This window comes from Ruditapes philippinarum, unplaced genomic scaffold (assembly GCF_026571515.1).
Source record: "Ruditapes philippinarum isolate M1 unplaced genomic scaffold, ASM2657151v2 ctg455_1_1_1_1, whole genome shotgun sequence".
NCBI lineage: Eukaryota > Metazoa > Mollusca > Bivalvia > Venerida > Veneridae > Ruditapes > Ruditapes philippinarum.
In genome coordinates this window covers 232,906-254,071 of record NW_026863235.1, presented here as the reverse complement: position 1 = coordinate 254,071, position 21,166 = coordinate 232,906, and positions in this window count along the sequence as shown.

The following is a 21,166-nucleotide window of genomic DNA, read 5'->3' as shown; positions in this document are numbered from 1 at the left end:
ATATCGTTTACCAAGTAGAAGCCCACACACTGGATTCAAGGTTTGCATATGAATAAAGTAGTTAAATTTTATATAAAGCTAACAAAAAAAAAACAACAAAAAAATCAAAAACAATATGGCGGATGGCGTGCACAGTATGGGTCCCTTTTTGAGGTGTTCCGATTATTTCATCTATTTCCAACGCTTGTACATGATTATTTTTCAATTCGCATTAAAATATGAAAATATATTGTTAAAAAGCCATATTTAATGTACGAAAACGTTTCCATGACAATAATCTGGATAAAGTGTGATCCCTCTGAGCATAAATCACAACAAAACTACATGAAATTTGTAGACTTGGCCTGATTGAGTCTACACATGAGGATAATGAAAAGGTGTAACATCCCCAAACGCCCTAGCACAGGCGTGAACGGTACCCAATTTTCAACAGTGCTGGAATCAATGATCTCGAAGGACCAGAAAAAAATAATAACACTGAAGTGAAGTACGGTTCAACTTTTTACAGCTGCCACACAGCGCTTGCCACCAGCTGTTGTGAAGAATAAATACATTCTGCATAGACTTTCTATTTTTATTGTAAAGGCTTTTCAATTAAGGGATTCCAACACGAATACTCAAAATTAAATATCATTATACAGATGTGTACTCTCTCATGCGCAACAAATTAAATACATTTATATCTAACCGAAATGATGTATGTAATTCAATCCATGATTTTTGTATGCTATTTATTTATTTGTAATTATTGTATACGTATGTACTTAATGGTTGATGATGATAAGCTGTAATGCTTAAATCTAAAATAAATTTTCTGCTCTGTTCTGTTCAATAAAAACCTGGATAAAGTGTGATCCTTCGGAAGCATGTCATAAGAAAACTGCATGAAGATTGAGTCTGACCATGAGTGATAATGAAAAGTGCAACATATGTCAAGCCCGCCTAGCGCCGGTCTTAATTTTCAACACTTAAGTGCCTGAGTAAAAACTTCGAAAAAAACTCAAGCAAAACCATAAAATCATCCTCTTTGAATGGCATTCAGTTTTTTTGGCAAACTATTTTAGTTGAATTTTAGTTTGTATTTTACAACATTGTGTCTATAGTATTGTCTATTATACTAAATGAATAGATAAATTATACATGAGTGCATGGCTAGAATAGAATTTAAACTATCAATGTCAACATTTTTGTTATGTTCCTCATGTGTTCAATAGTCTTTAATTTTCCATTTTATTCATTTGAGATAAATAATACGATGTAGCAATGCCTTTAAATGACAATAATCTACCGCAGATAAACTTTACTAATCCAAAGATTGTAAGAGGTAAATTTTTATTTCATTAAAAATTCTTCTTATTTTCAACGACGTTAAAAACGTGTCACATTTTTACTAGATAACAATGCTGGTCGCCATGTTATTATTGTGTTACTTTGATAAATCAAGAGAATTTAATCTATAATAACCATCACAATGAATGTACCTGTAAAAAAATTGCCAAAAAGATTAGCTCATTCCTGATCAAATAAATACTATGTCTAGTAGAATCGGAATAAAGAATTGCCGATTTAATGAAAATGTCGTCTGCTTGATACAATCTCTATCAAACTCAGAGTAAACAACACGATTAATCGTCTGGTGGTTTTTGTTAACAACTGATTGCCTGTTCTTAGAAAAGCGACATACATTCTGGACAAGAACATTATTTGCATAATTTAATTGTCTGATACAAATTTTGATTTCTGAATATAGTTATAGAGTGAATATAGTATTACTTTAGAATGTGTATACAATAATCTTGTAATAGTTAACTTATTCTCTTGTCGCAAAAAAGATCATATACAGTAGAACTTCTATGAGTCGAACTTCGATTAGTCGATTTTCTCGATGTGTCTAAGTAAAATGAAAATTCCGATTTTTTCCCTTATATATTCCTTATAAAAACCTATGTATGAGTCGAGATTTTATGTGTCGAGTTTTTCGATGTGTCGAAATTTTTTTGTGGTCTATAATAAATCTACAATTTACAATAAGTCGAAGTTCTTCGGTTATTTTGACACCTTCGATCTCGAGACATTTTCAAACCTTTTCTGGCCGCGAAGACGACTTCCGATCAAATTTAGGGACAGGTGTTAATTACACAGCCGAGTGTTCAAACAGTCTTTGTATGCGTTTAAATGTGTGAAAAATGCTCTAATCATTACTTTTTAATTGCTGTAGAGGTATTTGAAAGTACATGTAAACAGTAAAAACTATCATTTGAGTATTTCCGTGACCCGGTGTCGCGTGAAAATCACACGCGAAATATTTACTATAAGCTATTTTAGTTATTGCCCTTTTGTATTGTTCGCCTTTTGTAACTTCATTGTATACGTCACGTCAACAGGGAGTCCAAATCATTAGCCGTGAAAAGTAACTTAACATGTCATATTTATCATTGTATAATGTAGAATATCAGATTAATGAATGAAAGAAAAACATGAAATAGGTTACATTATAGATCTTATAATTAGGGCTAGTCACGGGTTGAAATTTTGTCATGAAATTCAGACCGATTCATGAGTCGAAGTCCCGATGTGTCGAAGTTTTTACGCAAGTCCCTCCAACTTCGACTTACCAAAGTTCTACTGTATAAATTTTTCTTATTAAAGTAAAAGATGTTCATACACATTAACTTTTTAGATATATTATCGATGCCGAATATACAACATAATTTGTAAAGACATATACGAAACAACTCAATAAAAAGTATAAATAGATACAAAAGAAAACAATTAAAATCAAAACTATTTAAAAGTCTTTTCATCCTCGAATAGTGAATAATAAATTTCTCTGATTTATATTAAGATTCAGTATATTACGATATATTCAGTTGAATTCCCTGAATAGTGCATTTGCCATGTATCAAATATTGCACTTGTATTACTTCATTGAGCAAACGAATACAAAAAATGTATTGCACTATTTTGCTAAGATTAACATAAAATATTGTTCTTGTTCGAATTCATAAATGGTATTGTTTGTACATTTATAAGTGTTATGTATTTTTATGCATGCTTAGCACATTTACGTTCAGGTTAAAAAAAACAACAACAAACAAAGGCTAAGCATTCTGTTGACGTGATTGTTAAAATACCTCTACTTTATTTTCATTTTTATTTGTAAAAGCTATTGTATGACCAATTTTAAAAGAACGTTTTGTTTCTAAAAGGATATGTGATATTTTGTTACTTTTGTATTTTCAGACATGAACATTTCTTAAATTAGTGCCTTTGAAATCCCCTCAACAAAACAGAACGCAATTTAGCAAAATACACCACAAAGTGAACATTTAAGAGTTAGATATAAAATTAGTTGTGCAAATTTGTCACTAGAACAGTAAATCTTCTGATATCAACTGAAACATGGGTTTGTTAAAATGTAATCAAGTTGTTAATTTATTTGTTTAAATAACTAATCCTTATTTTGACAACATTTACTCTCTAAAATAGACAGAAATAAGATCCACAAAGAAAGCCCAACACGGCAAAATTGAAAATGTTGCAGACTCGGTTTGATTGAGCCTGTTCATGGACGGTACTGGTAAGTGCAAATTACCGTCCACGCCCACTAGCACCAGCTCAAGCAGTATTCAACATTTACACATGTAATGGTAAAATTTTGAATTTAGATACATCCGCAGATGTGTCCTAAACCGCTTATGGAAGAACTGATATTGTTTTTGTTCTACAGACGGCCGAGGTTATATCCTCTATGTATTAACATTTTTAATTTTTAACTTTTGGAAGAACTGTTTTTCTTCTACAGACGACCGATTGCAGAGGTTGCATCCTCTATGTAGTAACATTTTTAATTCCTTTAATAATCATAAGTGCCATTTAAATATCAAATTTAGGAGGTATTCACTGACATAAGCTTTTGATTCTACAATGCAGTTGTCTCTGAAAGTATTGACTTCATTGAAATACGAAACACATTTTAGAATAAGAGAAACATTAAAGCACTGTTTCTGTTTTTGTGACTTAAAATATATTCTATATTTTAATGTTTGCCCAATTTTATATAAATTTTTATAGAAAACCATCAGAAATTTGTTAAAGTATATCTATTATACATTAGAAGGATATAAGTGTTACAAGATTGGTAGACACATTCACCATTATGTCATACAAATATGTACAAATAAATCATATAAAAGAAACAAAATATCTCTTATTTTTATATTTATTAGGATGACATCAGAATATGGTGTCTCATAAATGGTTGTCTGGCCTGTAATATGTACTTTGCTTTTTTATGTATTTATTTGTTTTTATCATAGTTGATATATAAAATATGCACTGTATAAAAGGTGTAATATAAATAAGAAAAAACGTTTTGTTTAGTTATACTGTTAGAGTATGTGAACAAGATTTATGTTAAATGAGAAGTATTTGATATACAGGGTTCTTCTTTTCTTGTTAAATTTTAAAATAATCAGTAACTCGAAATATTATGAAATGAATCAAGTTCATTATCTTCAAATATTATTAAAATATTCGCTATTAATTCAGTATATATTGTCATATTTACCCTTAAATTGATAAATATTTTTGTCCAATGTGAAACTGAAAAACAAGTCCATTTTAGATATTTAGTGCAGTAAGGATTAAAATCCTTATATATGTGCAGGAAAAAAATGCTGTTTTTTTTGAAACTTGATGAATATCTTAGTAGCATTAATCACGTTCGTCTTTTATATATCTATCAGTTAGTGTAAAAAGAGAACTCATTTTAGATAATGCATGCACATCAATCCATTCATGTTTCATTAATCATTTATTCTCTACAGTTCCCAATTTTAAGTCTTATTCTGCAATGAAATTGATATAGGAGAAGAGATTGTAAAAGAAGAACTGACTTTGAATACTGGATGCATATTTATTTATCATCATTTTTCTAGGAAAAACAAGCAATTAAACTAATTTCACTTACAAATTTCCGATATGAGATTAGTTGATTTACAAAGAAGTCTTCATTGATATAGATGGTAGGAAAGTGTAGGCTACGTGTTCATTGTTCATGTATATTTTTGTTTCAAATTCAATAAATATTGTCTCATCAGATTGCTTTAAACACTCGGGTTTAATATACCGCATTGAGAGAACGATGCTTTAAAAAAGCAATTCTAGGAGGAAAATAGCAGGATATGATGTTCTTAGGCAGTGGAAAACTAGAGTTTACTTACGTTACACTTATTGTTTGATTTTATTAACCTGTCAATTCCATACTCATTATACGGTCAATGCACAGAATATATCAATATTCGATAAATGTTCGGTAAATTCCGTGAGAGGTACGCAGTAAGATGTGATTAAATTCATTTAGTTTCTATGAATTAGTTACACTGACCGTTATAGCGCAAAAGGGTAAACCACGGGTATATGATATCAAAATGTCCTACACCATTTAAGATCGAGACAGTGTATGTCCATGTTTTTTTTTCTTATTCATAATTATTTTCAAAATTTTTGAAGTTATGGTTGTTCTGTTCTTAATATGTTTTGTACTCTTTTGTAAATACATGTACTATATTTTTGTATATAATTGATACTGAAAATTCATTCGGATTATAATCAATAAATGTAATTTCAGTGCCGTAAAATACAATACAAAATGTGACAATTCAGTGTTTCTTAGTTGTTTCATTCCTTGTAGACAATTTTGCAAGCGCTTGACAATTTTCTTTAAAATATATTTAAAATAAAGAGAGAATAAGTCTAAAAAGAATGTCAAAAAGGGATCGAACCACGGACCTCTAATACATAAGGTATTTACTTAACCGACTGTGCTATTGCGGATGTTACGAGAACCTTCATTAAGTTAGTGGGATTTTTCCAAACGATAGTGATATACTCCATATTAATTCTCGTAAAATAAACGGACAAAACCGAAGTGGGATCGAATATTTAAATGAGTGCTATAATGTATTCATTATTGACAGGTCAATAAAATCCGACTATATTTATATAAAATGTGTCATACATTTGTATTTATTTTAATCTTAGTATAAAATGTAGTAAATAATTGCATGACATGTACCGAGTTCTTGAATACTACAGTTATCAGAATTTCTGACACATTTGAAACTATTGTGTTTAGGAAAAATGTTTGTTGATTGGCAAATAAATTGTCGTCATGCATCTAAATTAAGAAGATTTATAGTTCCAATGGGATAAAATGAGAGTGACAAGATAACATATTATGCAATCAATTTTGAAGAATAAGTTTATAAGAGGATAGGTAATGTTATTTGTGTTATTTATACTTACTCATCCTCAAAAATATCAATATCTATTAGATGAAACTTTATTAAAGGTGCATGTAATTTAAACTAGCGCCATGCTATAGAATGAGGTCAATTATGCCGTTTGAATGACAGACCCAGGGTCATTGTCTGCAGAAACATCGCGAATAACATTAAAACATGGAGAGGGTGCTTACATTTCTCATTTGCCGCTGCATTTATCATCTTTACCTTATGTAACATAACTAATTTATCAATAGTGAACGAACACATTGACTATATAGATGAGTTTAAAAATAATAGTTATAAACGAGAATGTGCATTACCCTAGGAGAATAACATAATGTTGTCGTCAATCAAGCGTTTCTTTCCTCCTTGCTTCCTGACAAAGCTACACAAGCCATTATTTCGTCATTGGAATGAAGGGAAATAGAAAGATCAATCTTACTTAAGATTAAACGCAAATATACATGCAATTTAGTACTTATTTCGTCTAAAGTAATATGAAAATGTTTTCATTGGTTGTTTTTAAAGTTCGCAATATCAGACACAAAGACTTAACAATGAGATTCTGATCAATCTTTAAACAATGTCGTCTATATGTAAAATATTATTTATCGTCGAGGTCCAATAAAATATTAAAAATGCTGCAAATCGACAAATATTTAATAAAATGTGGTATGCAGTTTCTGGTAATTTTATTTCATAAAAATTGATTTTCACCTGTCTAAGCATTTACTTTTCTGTGTACGTTTCTGTTAATACAATTGTATAATGTTAATAATCACAACTTAACCATTAGTATATTTCATGTTGTACCTGTTTTAACCCTGTAATGTTTTTCTATATCACACTTTACTTTTCAGTTTCTTACTTTTCAAATTTTAATAAAGTCTTTGACATGCATGCTTGACAGGTTGTGATTCTAAAAGGTGTAACTTATATGGTTACTGTTAATTGGAAGATACTGCCATTTGAAAGGGTTTACAATCGTTCGGAATTTAGAATTTAGAGATTCCGTTATTCAGAGGTATTATAATTACATAGAAAACAGGAGGAGATTTCAGAATTTTCCGGCTTTTAGTAGTTCCGGAATTCGGAAATTACACTGTTGTATTCACGAATATGGATATATGCAAAAAATAACAGACAGCTTTATGTGAAATATATGCAGAATAAGAGCATCTGTAATGTAAGCCTCTGATGAAAGTCATGTCATTATAATAATTTATATCAGGAAGGGATGAAAATCAATGAGGTCGTACGTCTTTTCATTATCCTTTCATCCTTACGGAATCAAATATCACACCTTGCTCTTTTGCAGAGATATTGAAGACAAGAAATGATGGATGTTCCGATTATTTCCAGTACTTGTATATGGTAACTTTTTAAATTAAAAATATATTGTTAATTGCCATATTATTGTACAAAAACGTTTCCATTACAAAAATCTGGATAAAGTGTGATTCCTTTGGAAGCATTAATCACAACAAAATTACATGAAAATTGCAGACTCGGTCTGATTGAGTCTGTACATGAGGGATAATGAAAATGTGCAACATCCCTCACGACCCCCAGTACCAGCCTTAGCGGTACCAAATTTTAATCACTTAATAAAGTGATGTTCCATAATCACCGGAATCAAAACTTCGAACAAAAGCGCAAGCAAAACCATACAGTCATTCAATTTGGGTGGCATTCAGTCTATTTGGCATAATTTTTTATTTGATTGTTTGTTTGTATTTTACTACATTGTCTCTATAGTATTGCCTTTTATACTGAATGTATAGATAAATTATACATGAGTGCATGGATATATTAAAATTTAAACTATCAAATTACAATTTCGTTATGTTCCTAATGTGTTCAATAGTCGTTAATTTTCCATTTTATTCATTTTCATTTGAGATAAATAATCCGATACAGCAATGACAAAAATCTACCGCATGTAAACTTTACTAATCCAAAGATTGTAAGAGGTAAATTTTTTTTCTATTTCATTATAAATGCTTCTTATTTTCAATGACGTTAAAAAACGTGTCACATTTTTACTAGATAACAATGCTGGTCGCCACGTTATAATTGTGTTACTTGGAAAAGAATCAAGAGAATGAATGTACCTGGATAATTCCCACAAAGATTCGTTCGTTTCTGATCAAATAAATACTATGTCTAGTAGAATCAGAATAAAGAATAGTCGATTTAATGAAATGTCGTCTGTTTGATACAATCTCTGTCAAACTCAGAGTAAACAACACGATTAATCGGCTGGTGGTTTTTGTTAACAAATGATTGACTGCTCTTAGAAAAGCGACATACATTCTGGACAAGAACATTATTTGCATAATGTAATTGTCTGATACACAATTTTGATTTCTGAATATAGTTATAGAGTGAATATATTATTACTTTAGAATGTGTATACAATAATCTTGTAATAGTTAACTTATTCTCTTGTCGCAAAAAAGATCATATACAGTAGAACTTCTATGAGTCGAACTACGATTAGTCGATTTTCTCGATGTGTCTAAGTAAAATGTAAATTCCGATTTTTTCCCTTATATATTCCTTATAAAAACCCATGTATGAGTCGAGATTTTATGTGTCGAGTTTTTCGATGTGTCGAAATTTTTTTTGTGGTCCGTATATAAGAAATCTACAATTTACAATAAGTCGAAGTTCTTCGGTTATTTTGACACCTTCGACCTCGAGACATTTTCAAACCTTTTCTGGCCGCGAAGACGACTTCCGATCAAATTTAGGGACAGGTGTTAATTACACAGCCGAGTGTTCAAACAGTCTTTGTATGCGTTTAAATGTGTGAAAAATGCTCTAATCATTACTTTTAATTAATTGCTGTAGAGGTATTTGAAAGTACATGTAAACAGTAAAAACTATCATTTGAGTATTTCCGTGACCCGGTGTCGCGTGAAAATCACACGCGAAATATTTACTATAAGCTGTTTTAGTTATTGCCCTTTTGTATTGTTCGCCTTTTGTAACTTCATTGTATACGTCACGTCAACAGGGAGTCCAAATCATTAGCCCGTGAAAAGTAACTTAACATGTCATATTTATCATTGTATAATGTAGCATATCAGATTAATGAATGAAAGAAAAACATGAAATAGGTTACATTATAGATCTTATAATTAGGGCTAGTCACGGGTTGAAATTTTGTCATGAAATTCAGACCGATTCATGAGTCGAAGTCCCGATGTGTCGAAGTTTTTACGCAAGTCCCTCCAACTTCGACTTACCAAAGTTCTACTGTATAATTTTTTCTTATTAAAGTAAAAGATGTTCATACACATTAACTTTTTAGATATCTTATCGATGCCGAATATACAACATAATTTGTAAAGACATATACGAAACAGCTCAATAAAAAGTATAAATAGATACAAAAGAAAACAATTAAAATCAAAACTATTTAAAAGTCTTTTCATCCTCGAATAGTGAATAATAAATTTCTCTGATTTATATTAAGATTCAGTATATTACGATATATTCAGTTGAATTCCCTGAATAGTGCATTTGCCATGTATCAATATATTGCACTTGTATTACTTCATTAAGCCAAACGAATACAAAAAATGTATTGCACTATTTTGCTAAGATTAACATAAAATATTGTTCTTGTTCGAATTCATAAATGGTATTGTTTGTACATTTATAAGTGTTATGTATTTTTATGCATGCTTAGCACATTTACGTTCAGGTTAAAAAAACAACAAACAAAGGCTAAGCCATTCTGTTGACGTGATTGTTAAAATACCTCTACTTTATTTTCATTTTTTTGTAAAAGCTATTGTATGACCAATTTTAAAAGAACGTTTTGTTTCTAAAAGGATATGTGATATTTTGTTACTTTTGTATTTTCAGACATGAACATTTCTTAAATTAGTGCCTTTGAAATCCCCTCAACAAAACAGAACGCAATTTAGCAAAATACACCACAAAGTGAACATTTAAGAGTTAGATATAAAATTAGTTGTGCAAATTTGTCACTAGAACAGTAAATCTTCTGATATCAACTGAAACATGGGTTTGTTAAAATGTAATCAAGTTGTTAATTTATTTGTTTTAAATAACTAATCCTTATTTGACAACATTTACTCTCTAAAATAGACAGAAATAAGATCCACAAAGAAAGCCCAACACGGCAAAATTGAAAATGTTGCAGACTCGGTTTGATTGAGCCTGTTCATGGACGGTACTGGTAAGTGCAAATTACCGTCCACGCCCACTAGCACCAGCTCAAGCAGTATTCAACATTTACACATGTAATGGTAAAATTTTGAATTTAGATACATCCGCAGATGTGTCCTAAACCGCTTATGGAAGAACTAATATTGGTTTTGTTCTACAGACGGCCGAGGTTATATCCTCTATGTAGTAACATTTTTAATTCCTTTAATAATCATAAGTGCCATTTAAATATCAAATCTAGGAGGTATTCACTGACATAAGCTTTTGATTCTAACAATGCAGTTGTCTCTGAAAGTATTGAATTCATTAAAATACGAAACACATTTTAGAATAAGAGAAACATTAAAGCACTGTATCTGTTTTTGCGACTTAAAATATATTCTATATTTTAATGTTTGCCCAATTTTATATAAATTTTTATAGAAAACCATCAGAAATTTGTTTAAAGTATATCTATTATACATTAGAAGGATATAAGTGTTACAAGATTGGTAGACACATTCACCATTATGTCATACAAATATGTACAAATAAATCATATAAAAGAAACAAAATATCTCTTATTTTATATTTATTAGGATGACATCAGAATATGGTGTCTCATAAATGGTTGTCTGGCCTGTAATATGTACTTTGCTTTTTTATGTATTTATTTGTTTTTATCATAGTTGATATATAAAATATGCACTGCATAAAAGGTGTAATATAAATAAGAAAAAACGTTTTGTTTAGTTATACTGTTAGAGTATGTGAACAAGATTTATGTTTAATGAGAAGTAATTGATATACATGGTTTTTCTTTTCTTGTGAAATTTTAAGATAATCAGTAACTCGAAATATTATGAAATGAATCAAGTTCATTTTCTTCAAATATTATTAAAATATTCGCTATTAATTCAGTATATATTGTCATATTTACCCTTAAATTGATAAATATTTTTGTCTAGTGTAAAAATGAAAAACAATTCCATTTTAGATAATTTGTGCAGTAAGGATTAAAATCCTTCCGTGCGGGAAAAAGATGCTATTTTCATTCTTGATGAATATCTTAGTATCATTAATCACGTTCGTCTTTTATATATCTATCAGTTAGTGTAAAAAGAGAACTGATTTTAAATAATGCATGCACATCAATCCATTCATGTCTCATTAATCATTTAGTCTCTACAGTTACCAATTTTAAATCTTAATTGCAAGGACTTCTGCAATGATATTGATATAGGAGAAGACATTGTAATCGGAGAACTGACTTTTATACTGACTGAATATTGGATGCATAATATCATCATATATTTTGATCATTGTCTAGGAAAATCACGCAATTTAACCCATTTCCTTTAAAAAATTTCGATAAGATATATTGCTTTGCAAAGAAGTTTTCATTGATATCGATTGTAGGAAAGTGTAGGCTACGTGTACATTGTACATGTATATCTTTGTTTCAAAGTCAATGAATATTTTCACATAAGATTGCTTGAAACAGACAGATTAAATAAACCTCAATGCGAGAAGAATGCCTTTATCACATGAGAAAAAAAAACGAAACGTTTCCAGAAAACTATATTTCTGCATACAAGAGAAACATCGGGACCAAAGCAGAATTCTAGAACGAAATTGCAAAATAGAATTTTCTATGGTATGACAAAAACTAGCGCAAAACTATAATTTACTTGCGTCAAAATGTTTTATTATATTGTGCCATACATTTGTATTTATTGTAGTCTTTGTACAAAATGTAGAAAAAAGTTGCATCATATGTACTGAAAATAGGTCTTTAGTTAAGTTTAGTACATGCACTACGGCAGGGTATTTCAAAAAGAATTGAAAGATCCTACTGCGGTAATCAAAATTTGCAACAATTTTGAAACTATTGTGTTTGGGGAAAACGTTTGTTGATTGGCAAATAAATTGTTGTCATGCATCTAATTTCAGAAGATTTATAAATCCCATTGGATAAAATGAGAGTGACAAGATAACAAATTATGCAATCAATTTTGAAGAATAAGTTTAGATGAGGATAGGTTATGTTTATGGTGTTATTTATACTTACTCATCCTCAAAAATATCAATATCTATAGGACGAAACTTTATTTAAGTTACATGTACTTAAAACTAGCACCATGCTATAGAATGAGGTCAATTATGCCGTTTGAATGACGAACCAGTGTCATTGTCTGCAGAAACATCGCGAATAACATTAAAACATGGAGAGGGTGCTTACATCTCTTATTTGAACTCTTCATTCATCATCTTTACCTTATGTAACATAACTAATTTATCAATAGTGAACAAACACATTGACTATATAGATGAGTTTAAAAATAATAGTTATAAACGAGAATGTGCATTACCCTAGGGGAATAACATAATGTTGTCGTTAATCAAGCGTTGCTGCCAGACAAAGCTACACCAGTCATTATTTCGTCATTTGAATGAAGGGGAATAGAACGATCAATCATACTTAAGATTGAACACAAATATACATGCAATTAAGTACTTATTCTGCCTATAGTAATAAGAAAATGTTTCCATTGGTGGCCTCTAAAGTTCGCAATATCAGACACAAAGACTAAACAATGAGATTCTGACCAATCTTTAAATAATGTCGTCTATATGTAGAATATTGTTTAACTTCGAGTTCCTATAAAATATTAAAAAAATGCTGCAAATCGACAATCACTTAATAAAATGTTGCATCCAGTCTCTATTTTATTTCATAAATAAATGATTTTCACATAGACAGATTTCGACAGTAATCCAGTTTTAGATCGTCCGAGCATTTACTTGTCTGGTACGTTTTTTGTTGATACAATAGCTTTATGTTGATTATCACAATTTATCCTTTAGTGTATTTCATATAGTACCAGTTTTTAATCTGTTATCTTCTTTTCCATCACATTATACTTCTCAGTTCCTTAATTTTAGACACTTTAATCAAGTGTTTGGCATGCATGCTTAACAGGTTGTGATTCTAATAGGTGTCAAGATAAATGGTTACTTCTAATTGGAAAATACTGACATTTCAACGGTTGTACAATCACAAGTGCAATACTCCTTCACATTGTGTCTATAGTATTGTCTATTATTGTCTATTATACTAAATGAATGGATAAATTATACATGAGTGCATGGCTATCATTTAAACTATCAATGTCAACATTTTTGTTATGTTCCTAATGTGTTCAATAGTCGTTAATTTTCCATTTTATTCATTTTTATTTGCGATAATTAATCCGATGAAGCTATGCTTTAAAATGACAAAAATCTACCGCTGGTAAACTTTACTTATCCAAAGATTTTAAGAGGTTAATTTTTATTTCATTATGAATGCTTCTTATTTTAAATGACGTTAAAAACGTGTCACATTTTTACTAGATAACAATGCTGCTCGCCAGGTTATAATTGTGTTACTTGGAAAAGAATCAAGAGAATTTAATTTATAATAATCATCACAATGAATGTACCTGTAACATTCCAACAAAGATTAGTTCATTTCTGATCAAATAAATACTGTGTCTAGTAGAATCAGAATAAAGAATATCCCGATTTAATGAAAATGTCGTCTGTTTGATACAATCTCTATCAAACGCAGAATGAACAACACGATTAATCGTCTGGTGGTTTTTGTTAACAACTGATTGCCTGCTCTTAGAAAAACGACATATATTCTGGACAAGAACACTAATTGCATAATCTAATTGTCTGATGCACATTTTGATTTCTGAATATAGTTATAGAGTGAATAATATTATAACTTTAAAATGTGTATACAATAATCTTGCAATAGTTAACTTATTCTCTTGTCAAAAAAAAAAGATCTTACATAATTTTTTCATATTAAAGTAAAAGATGTTCATACACATTAATTTTTTAGATATCTTATCGATGCCGCATATACAACATATTTTGTAAAGACATATACGAAACAGCTCAATAAAAAGTATAAATAGATACAAAAGAAAACAATTAAAATCAAAACTATTTAAAAGTCTTTTCATCCTCGAATAGTGAATAATAAATTTCTCTGATTTATATTAAGATTCAGTATATTACGATATATTCAGTTGAATTCCCTGAATAGTGCATTTGCCATGTATCAATATATTGCACTTGTATTACTTCATTAAGCCAAACGAATACAAAAAATGTATTGCACTATTTTGCTAAGATTAACATAAAATATTGTTCTTGTTCGAATTCATAAATGGTATTGTTTGTACATTTATAAGTGTTATGTATTTTTATGCATGCTTAGCACATTTACGTTCAGGTTAAAAAAACAACAAACAAAGGCTAAGCATTCTGTTGACGTGATTGTTAAAATACCTCTACTTTATTTTCATTTTTTTGTAAAAGCTATTGTATGACCAATTTTAAAAGAACGTTTTGTTTCTAAAAGGATATGTGATATTTTGTTACTTTTGTATTTTCAGACATGAACATTTCTTAAATTAGTGCCTTTGAAATCCCCTCAACAAAACAGAACGCAATTTAGCAAAATACACCACAAAGTGAACATTTAAGAGTTAGATATAAAATTAGTTGTGCAAATTTGTCACTAGAACAGTAAATCTTCTGATATCAACTGAAACATGGGTTTGTTAAAATGTAATCAAGTTGTTAATTTATTTGTTTTAAATAACTAATCCTTATTTGACAACATTTACTCTCTAAAATAGACAGAAATAAGATCCACAAAGAAAGCCCAACACGGCAAAATTGAAAATGTTGCAGACTCGGTTTGATTGAGCCTGTTCATGGACGGTACTGGTAAGTGCAAATTACCGTCCACGCCCACTAGCACCAGCTCAAGCAGTATTCAACATTTACACATGTAATGGTAAAATTTTGAATTTAGATACATCCGCAGATGTGTCCTAAACCGCTTATGGAAGAACTAATATTGGTTTTGTTCTACAGACGGCCGAGGTTATATCCTCTATGTAGTAACATTTTTAATTCCTTTAATAATCATAAGTGCCATTTAAATATCAAATCTAGGAGGTATTCACTGACATAAGCTTTTGATTCTACAATGCAGTTGTCTCTGAAAGTATTGAATTCATTAAAATACGAAACACATTTTAGAATAAGAGAAACATTAAAGCACTGTATCTGTTTTTGCGACTTAAAATATATTCTATATTTTAATGTTTGCCCAATTTTATATAAATTTTTATAGAAAACCATCAGAAATTTGTTAAAGTATATCTATTATACATTAGAAGGATATAAGTGTTACAAGATTGGTAGACACATTCACCATTATGTCATACAAATATGTACAAATAAATCATATAAAAGAAACAAAATATCTCTTATTTTATATTTATTAGGATGACATCAGAATATGGTGTCTCATAAATGGTTGTCTGGCCTGTAATATGTACTTTGCTTTTTTATGTATTTATTTGTTTTTATCATAGTTGATATATAAAATATGCACTGCATAAAAGGTGTAATATAAATAAGAAAAAACGTTTTGTTTAGTTATACTGTTAGAGTATGTGAACAAGATTTATGTTTAATGAGAAGTAATTGATATACATGGTTTTTCTTTTCTTGTGAAATTTTAAGATAATCAGTAACTCGAAATATTATGAAATGAATCAAGTTCATTTTCTTCAAATATTATTAAAATATTCGCTATTAATTCAGTATATATTGTCATATTTACCCTTAAATTGATAAATATTTTTGTCTAGTGTAAAAATGAAAAACAATTCCATTTTAGATAATTTGTGCAGTAAGGATTAAAATCCTTCCGTGCGGGAAAAAGATGCTATTTTCATTCTTGATGAATATCTTAGTATCATTAATCACGTTCGTCTTTTATATATCTATCAGTTAGTGTAAAAAGAGAACTGATTTTAAATAATGCATGCACATCAATCCATTCATGTCTCATTAATCATTTAGTCTCTACAGTTACCAATTTTAAATCTTAATTGCAAGGACTTCTGCAATGATATTGATATAGGAGAAGACATTGTAATCGGAGAACTGACTTTTATACTGACTGAATATTGGATGCATAATATCATCATATATTTTGATCATTGTCTAGGAAAATCACGCAATTTAACCCATTTCCTTTAAAAAATTTCGATAAGAAGTTTTCATTGATATCGATTGTAGGAAAGTGTAGGCTACGTGTACATTGTACATGTATATCTTTGTTTCAAAGTCAATGAATATTTTCACATAAGATTGCTTGAAACAGACAGATTAAATAAACCTCAATGCGAGAAGAATGCCTTTATCACATGAGAAAAAAAAACGAAACGTTTCCAGAAAACTATATTTCTGCATACAAGAGAAACATCGGGACCAAAGCAGAATTCTAGAACGAAATTGCAAAATAGAATTTTCTATGGTATGACAAAAACTAGCGCAAAACTATAATTTACTTGCGTCAAAATGTTTTATTATATTGTGCCATACATTTGTATTTATTGTAGTCTTTGTACAAAATGTAGAAAAAAGTTGCATCATATGTACTGAAAATAGGTCTTTAGTTAAGTTTAGTACATGCACTACGGCAGGGTATTTCAAAAAGAATTGAAAGATCCTACTGCGGTAATCAAAATTTGCAACAATTTTGAAACTATTGTGTTTGGGGAAAACGTTTGTTGATTGGAAATAAATTGTCGTCATACATCTTAACTGAGAAGATCTATAGGTCCCATGGGATAAAATGAGAGTGACAAGATAACATATTATGCAATCAATTTTTGAAGAATAAGTTTAGATGAGGATAGGTAATGTTTATGGTGTTATTTATACTAACTCATCCTCAAAAATATCAATATCTATAGGACGAAACTTTATTTAAGTTACATGTACTTAAAACTAGCACCATGCTATAGAATGAGGTCAATTATGCCGTTTGAATGACGAACCAGTGTCATTGTCTGCAGAAACATCGCGAATAACATTAAAACATGGAGAGGGTGCTTACATTTCTCATTTGCCGCTTCATTCATCATCTTTACCTTATGTAACATAACTAATTTATCAATAGTGAACAAACACATTGACTATATAGATGAGTTTAAAAATAATAGTTATAAACGAGAATGTGCATTACCCTAGGGGAATAACATAATGTTGTCGTTAATCAAGCGTTTCTTTCCTCCTTGCTTCCAGACAAAGCTACACCACACATTATTTCGTCATTTGAATGAAGGGAAATAGAACGATCAATCATACTTAAGATTGAACACAAATATACATGCAATTAAGTACTTATTCTGCCTATAGTAATAAGAAAATGTTTCCATTGGTGGCCTCTAAAGTTCGCAATATCAGACACAAAGACTAAACAATGAGATTCTGACCAATCTTTAAATAATGTCGTCTATATGTAGAATATTGTTTAACTTCGAGTTCCTATAAAATATTAAAAAAATGCTGCAAATCGACAATCACTTAATAAAATGTTGCATCCAGTCTCTATTTTATTTCATAAATAAATGATTTTCACATAGACAGATTTGACAGTAATCCAGTTTTAGATCGTCCGAGCATTTACTTGTCTGGTACGTTTTTGTTGATACAATAGCTTTATGTTGATTATCACAATTTATCCTTTAGTGTATTTCATATAGTACCAGTTTTTAATCTGTTATCTTCTTTTCCATCACATTATACTTCTCAGTTCCTTAATTTTAGACACTTTAATCAAGTGTTTGGCATGCATGCTTAACAGGTTGTGATTCTAATAGGTGTCAAGATAAATGGTTACTTCTAATTGGAAAATACTGACATTTCAACGGTTGTACAATCACAAGTGCAATACTCCTTCACATTGTGTCTATAGTATTGTCTATTATTGTCTATTATACTAAATGAATGGATAAATTATACATGAGTGCATGGCTATCATTTAAACTATCAATGTCAACATTTTTGTTATGTTCCTAATGTGTTCAATAGTCGTTAATTTTCCATTTTATTCATTTTTATTTGCGATAATTAATCCGATGAAGCTATGCTTTAAAATGACAAAAATCTACCGCTGGTAAACTTTACTTATCCAAAGATTTTAAGAGGTTAATTTTTATTTCATTATGAATGCTTCTTATTTTAAATGACGTTAAAAACGTGTCACATTTTTACTAGATAACAATGCTGCTCGCCAGGTTATAATTGTGTTACTTGGAAAAGAATCAAGAGAATTTAATTTATAATAATCATCACAATGAATGTACCTGTAACATTCCAACAAAGATTAGTTCATTTCTGATCAAATAAATACTGTGTCTAGTAGAATCAGAATAAAGAATATCCCGATTTAATGAAAATGTCGTCTGTTTGATACAATCTCTATCAAACGCAGAATGAACAACACGATTAATCGTCTGGTGGTTTTTGTTAACAACTGATTGCCTGCTCTTAGAAAAACGACATATATTCTGGACAAGAACACTAATTGCATAATCTAATTGTCTGATGCACATTTTGATTTCTGAATATAGTTATAGAGTGAATAATATTATAACTTTAAAATGTGTATACAATAATCTTGCAATAGTTAACTTATTCTCTTGTCAAAAAAAAAAGATCTTACATACTTTTTTCATCTTAAAGTAAAAGATGTTCATACACATTAATTTTTTAGATATCTTATCGATGCCGCATATACAACATATTTTGTAAAGACATATACGAAACATCTCAATAAAAAGTATAAATAGATACAAAAGAAAACAATTAAATCAAAACTGTTTGAAAGTCTGTTCATCCTCGAATAGTGAATTAATTTCTCTGATTTATATTAAGATATTACGATATATTCAGTTGAATTCCCTGAATAGTGCATTGGCCATGTATCAATATATTGCACTTGTATTACTTCATTGAGCCAAACGAATATTCCACTATTTTGCTAAGATTGACATAAAATATTGTTCTTGTTCGAATTCATAAATGGTATTGCTTGTACATTTATAAGTGTTATGTATGTTTATGCATGCTTAGCACATTTACGTTCAGGTAAAAAAAAAACAACAAACAAACAAAGGCTAAGAATTCTGTGGACGTGAATGTTAAAAATACCTTAACTTTATTTCATTTTTTTGTAAAAGCTATTTTATGACCAATTTTAAAAGAATATTTTGTTTCTAAACGGATATGTGATACTTTCTTACTTTTGTATTTTCAGACATGAACACTTCTTAAATTAGTGCCTTTGAAATACTCACAACAAAACAGAACGCAATTTAGCAAAAAACATCACAAAGTGAACATTTAAAAGTTAGATATAAAATAAGTTGTGCAAATTTGTCACTAGAACAGTAAATCTTCTGATATCAACTAAATTATGCGTTTGTAAAAATGTAATCAAGTTGTTAATTTATTTGTTTTAAATAACTAATCCTTATTTGATGTTTATCAAACAACATTTACTCTCCAAAATAGAAAGAAATAAGATCCCCAAAGAAAGCCCAACACGGCAAAATTGAAAATGTTGCAGAGCCTGTTCATGGACGGTACTGGTAAGTGCAAATTACCGTCCACGCCCACTAGCACCGGCTCAAGCAATATTCAACATTTACACATGTAATGGTAAAATTTTGAATTTAGATTCATCCGCAGATGTGTCCTAAACCGCTTTTGGAAGAACTGTTTTTCTTCTACAGACGGCCGATTGCAGAGGTTGCATCCTCTATGTAGTAACATTTTTAATTCCTTTACTAATTATAAGTGCCATGTTAATATCATTTAGGAGGCATTCACTGGCATAAGCTTTTGATTCTACAATGCAGTTGTCTCTGAAAGTATACACTTCATTGAAATACGAAACACATTTTAGAATAAGAGAAACATGATAGCACTGTATCTGTTTTTGCGACTTAAATATATTCTATATTTTAATGTTTGCCCAATTTTAAATGTTTATAGAAAACCGTCAGATATTTGTTAAAGTATATCTATTATACATTAGAAGCATATAAAAGTGTTACAAGAATGGTAGACACATTCACCATTATGTCATAAAAATATGTATAAATTTTACTATATAAATGAAACAAAATATCTCTTATTATATATTTATTATATGGTGTCTCATAAATGGTTGTCTGGTCTGCAAAATGTACTTAGTTTTTTATGTATCTATTTGTTTTATCATAGTTAATTTATAAAATATGTACTGTATAAAAGGTGTAATATAAATAAGGAAAAAAACGATTGTTTGGTTATATTGTTAGAGTATGTGAACAAGAATATTTGATATACATGGTACTTCATTACTAGTTAAATTATAAATTATCATTAACTCGAAATAGTGTGAAATAAATAAGGTTTCTTTTCAGTAACTTTTTTGCACTGTTGTCTTCAGTCAGTATATATATATTTTTTAATTTACTCTAAAATGGAAGAATGGTTTTGTCCAGAGTGAAAATGAACAAGCCAATTTTAGATAGTTATCGTGGTATGGGTCTAAGAAAAAGATTACTTACGTTCGCCTTTTATATATCTTCCAATTATTTTATTTTAAATAATGCATGCATACCAATTTCTTAATTTTCAAGTATAAGAATGTCATTTATCATCTATCTCCTACAAATGTTCATTTTTAAAGTTATTTATATGCACAAAACACAAAACTTTACAATGATTGGTGAGAAAGAATTTAATATATTTTGATTAATTTCCAGTAAATG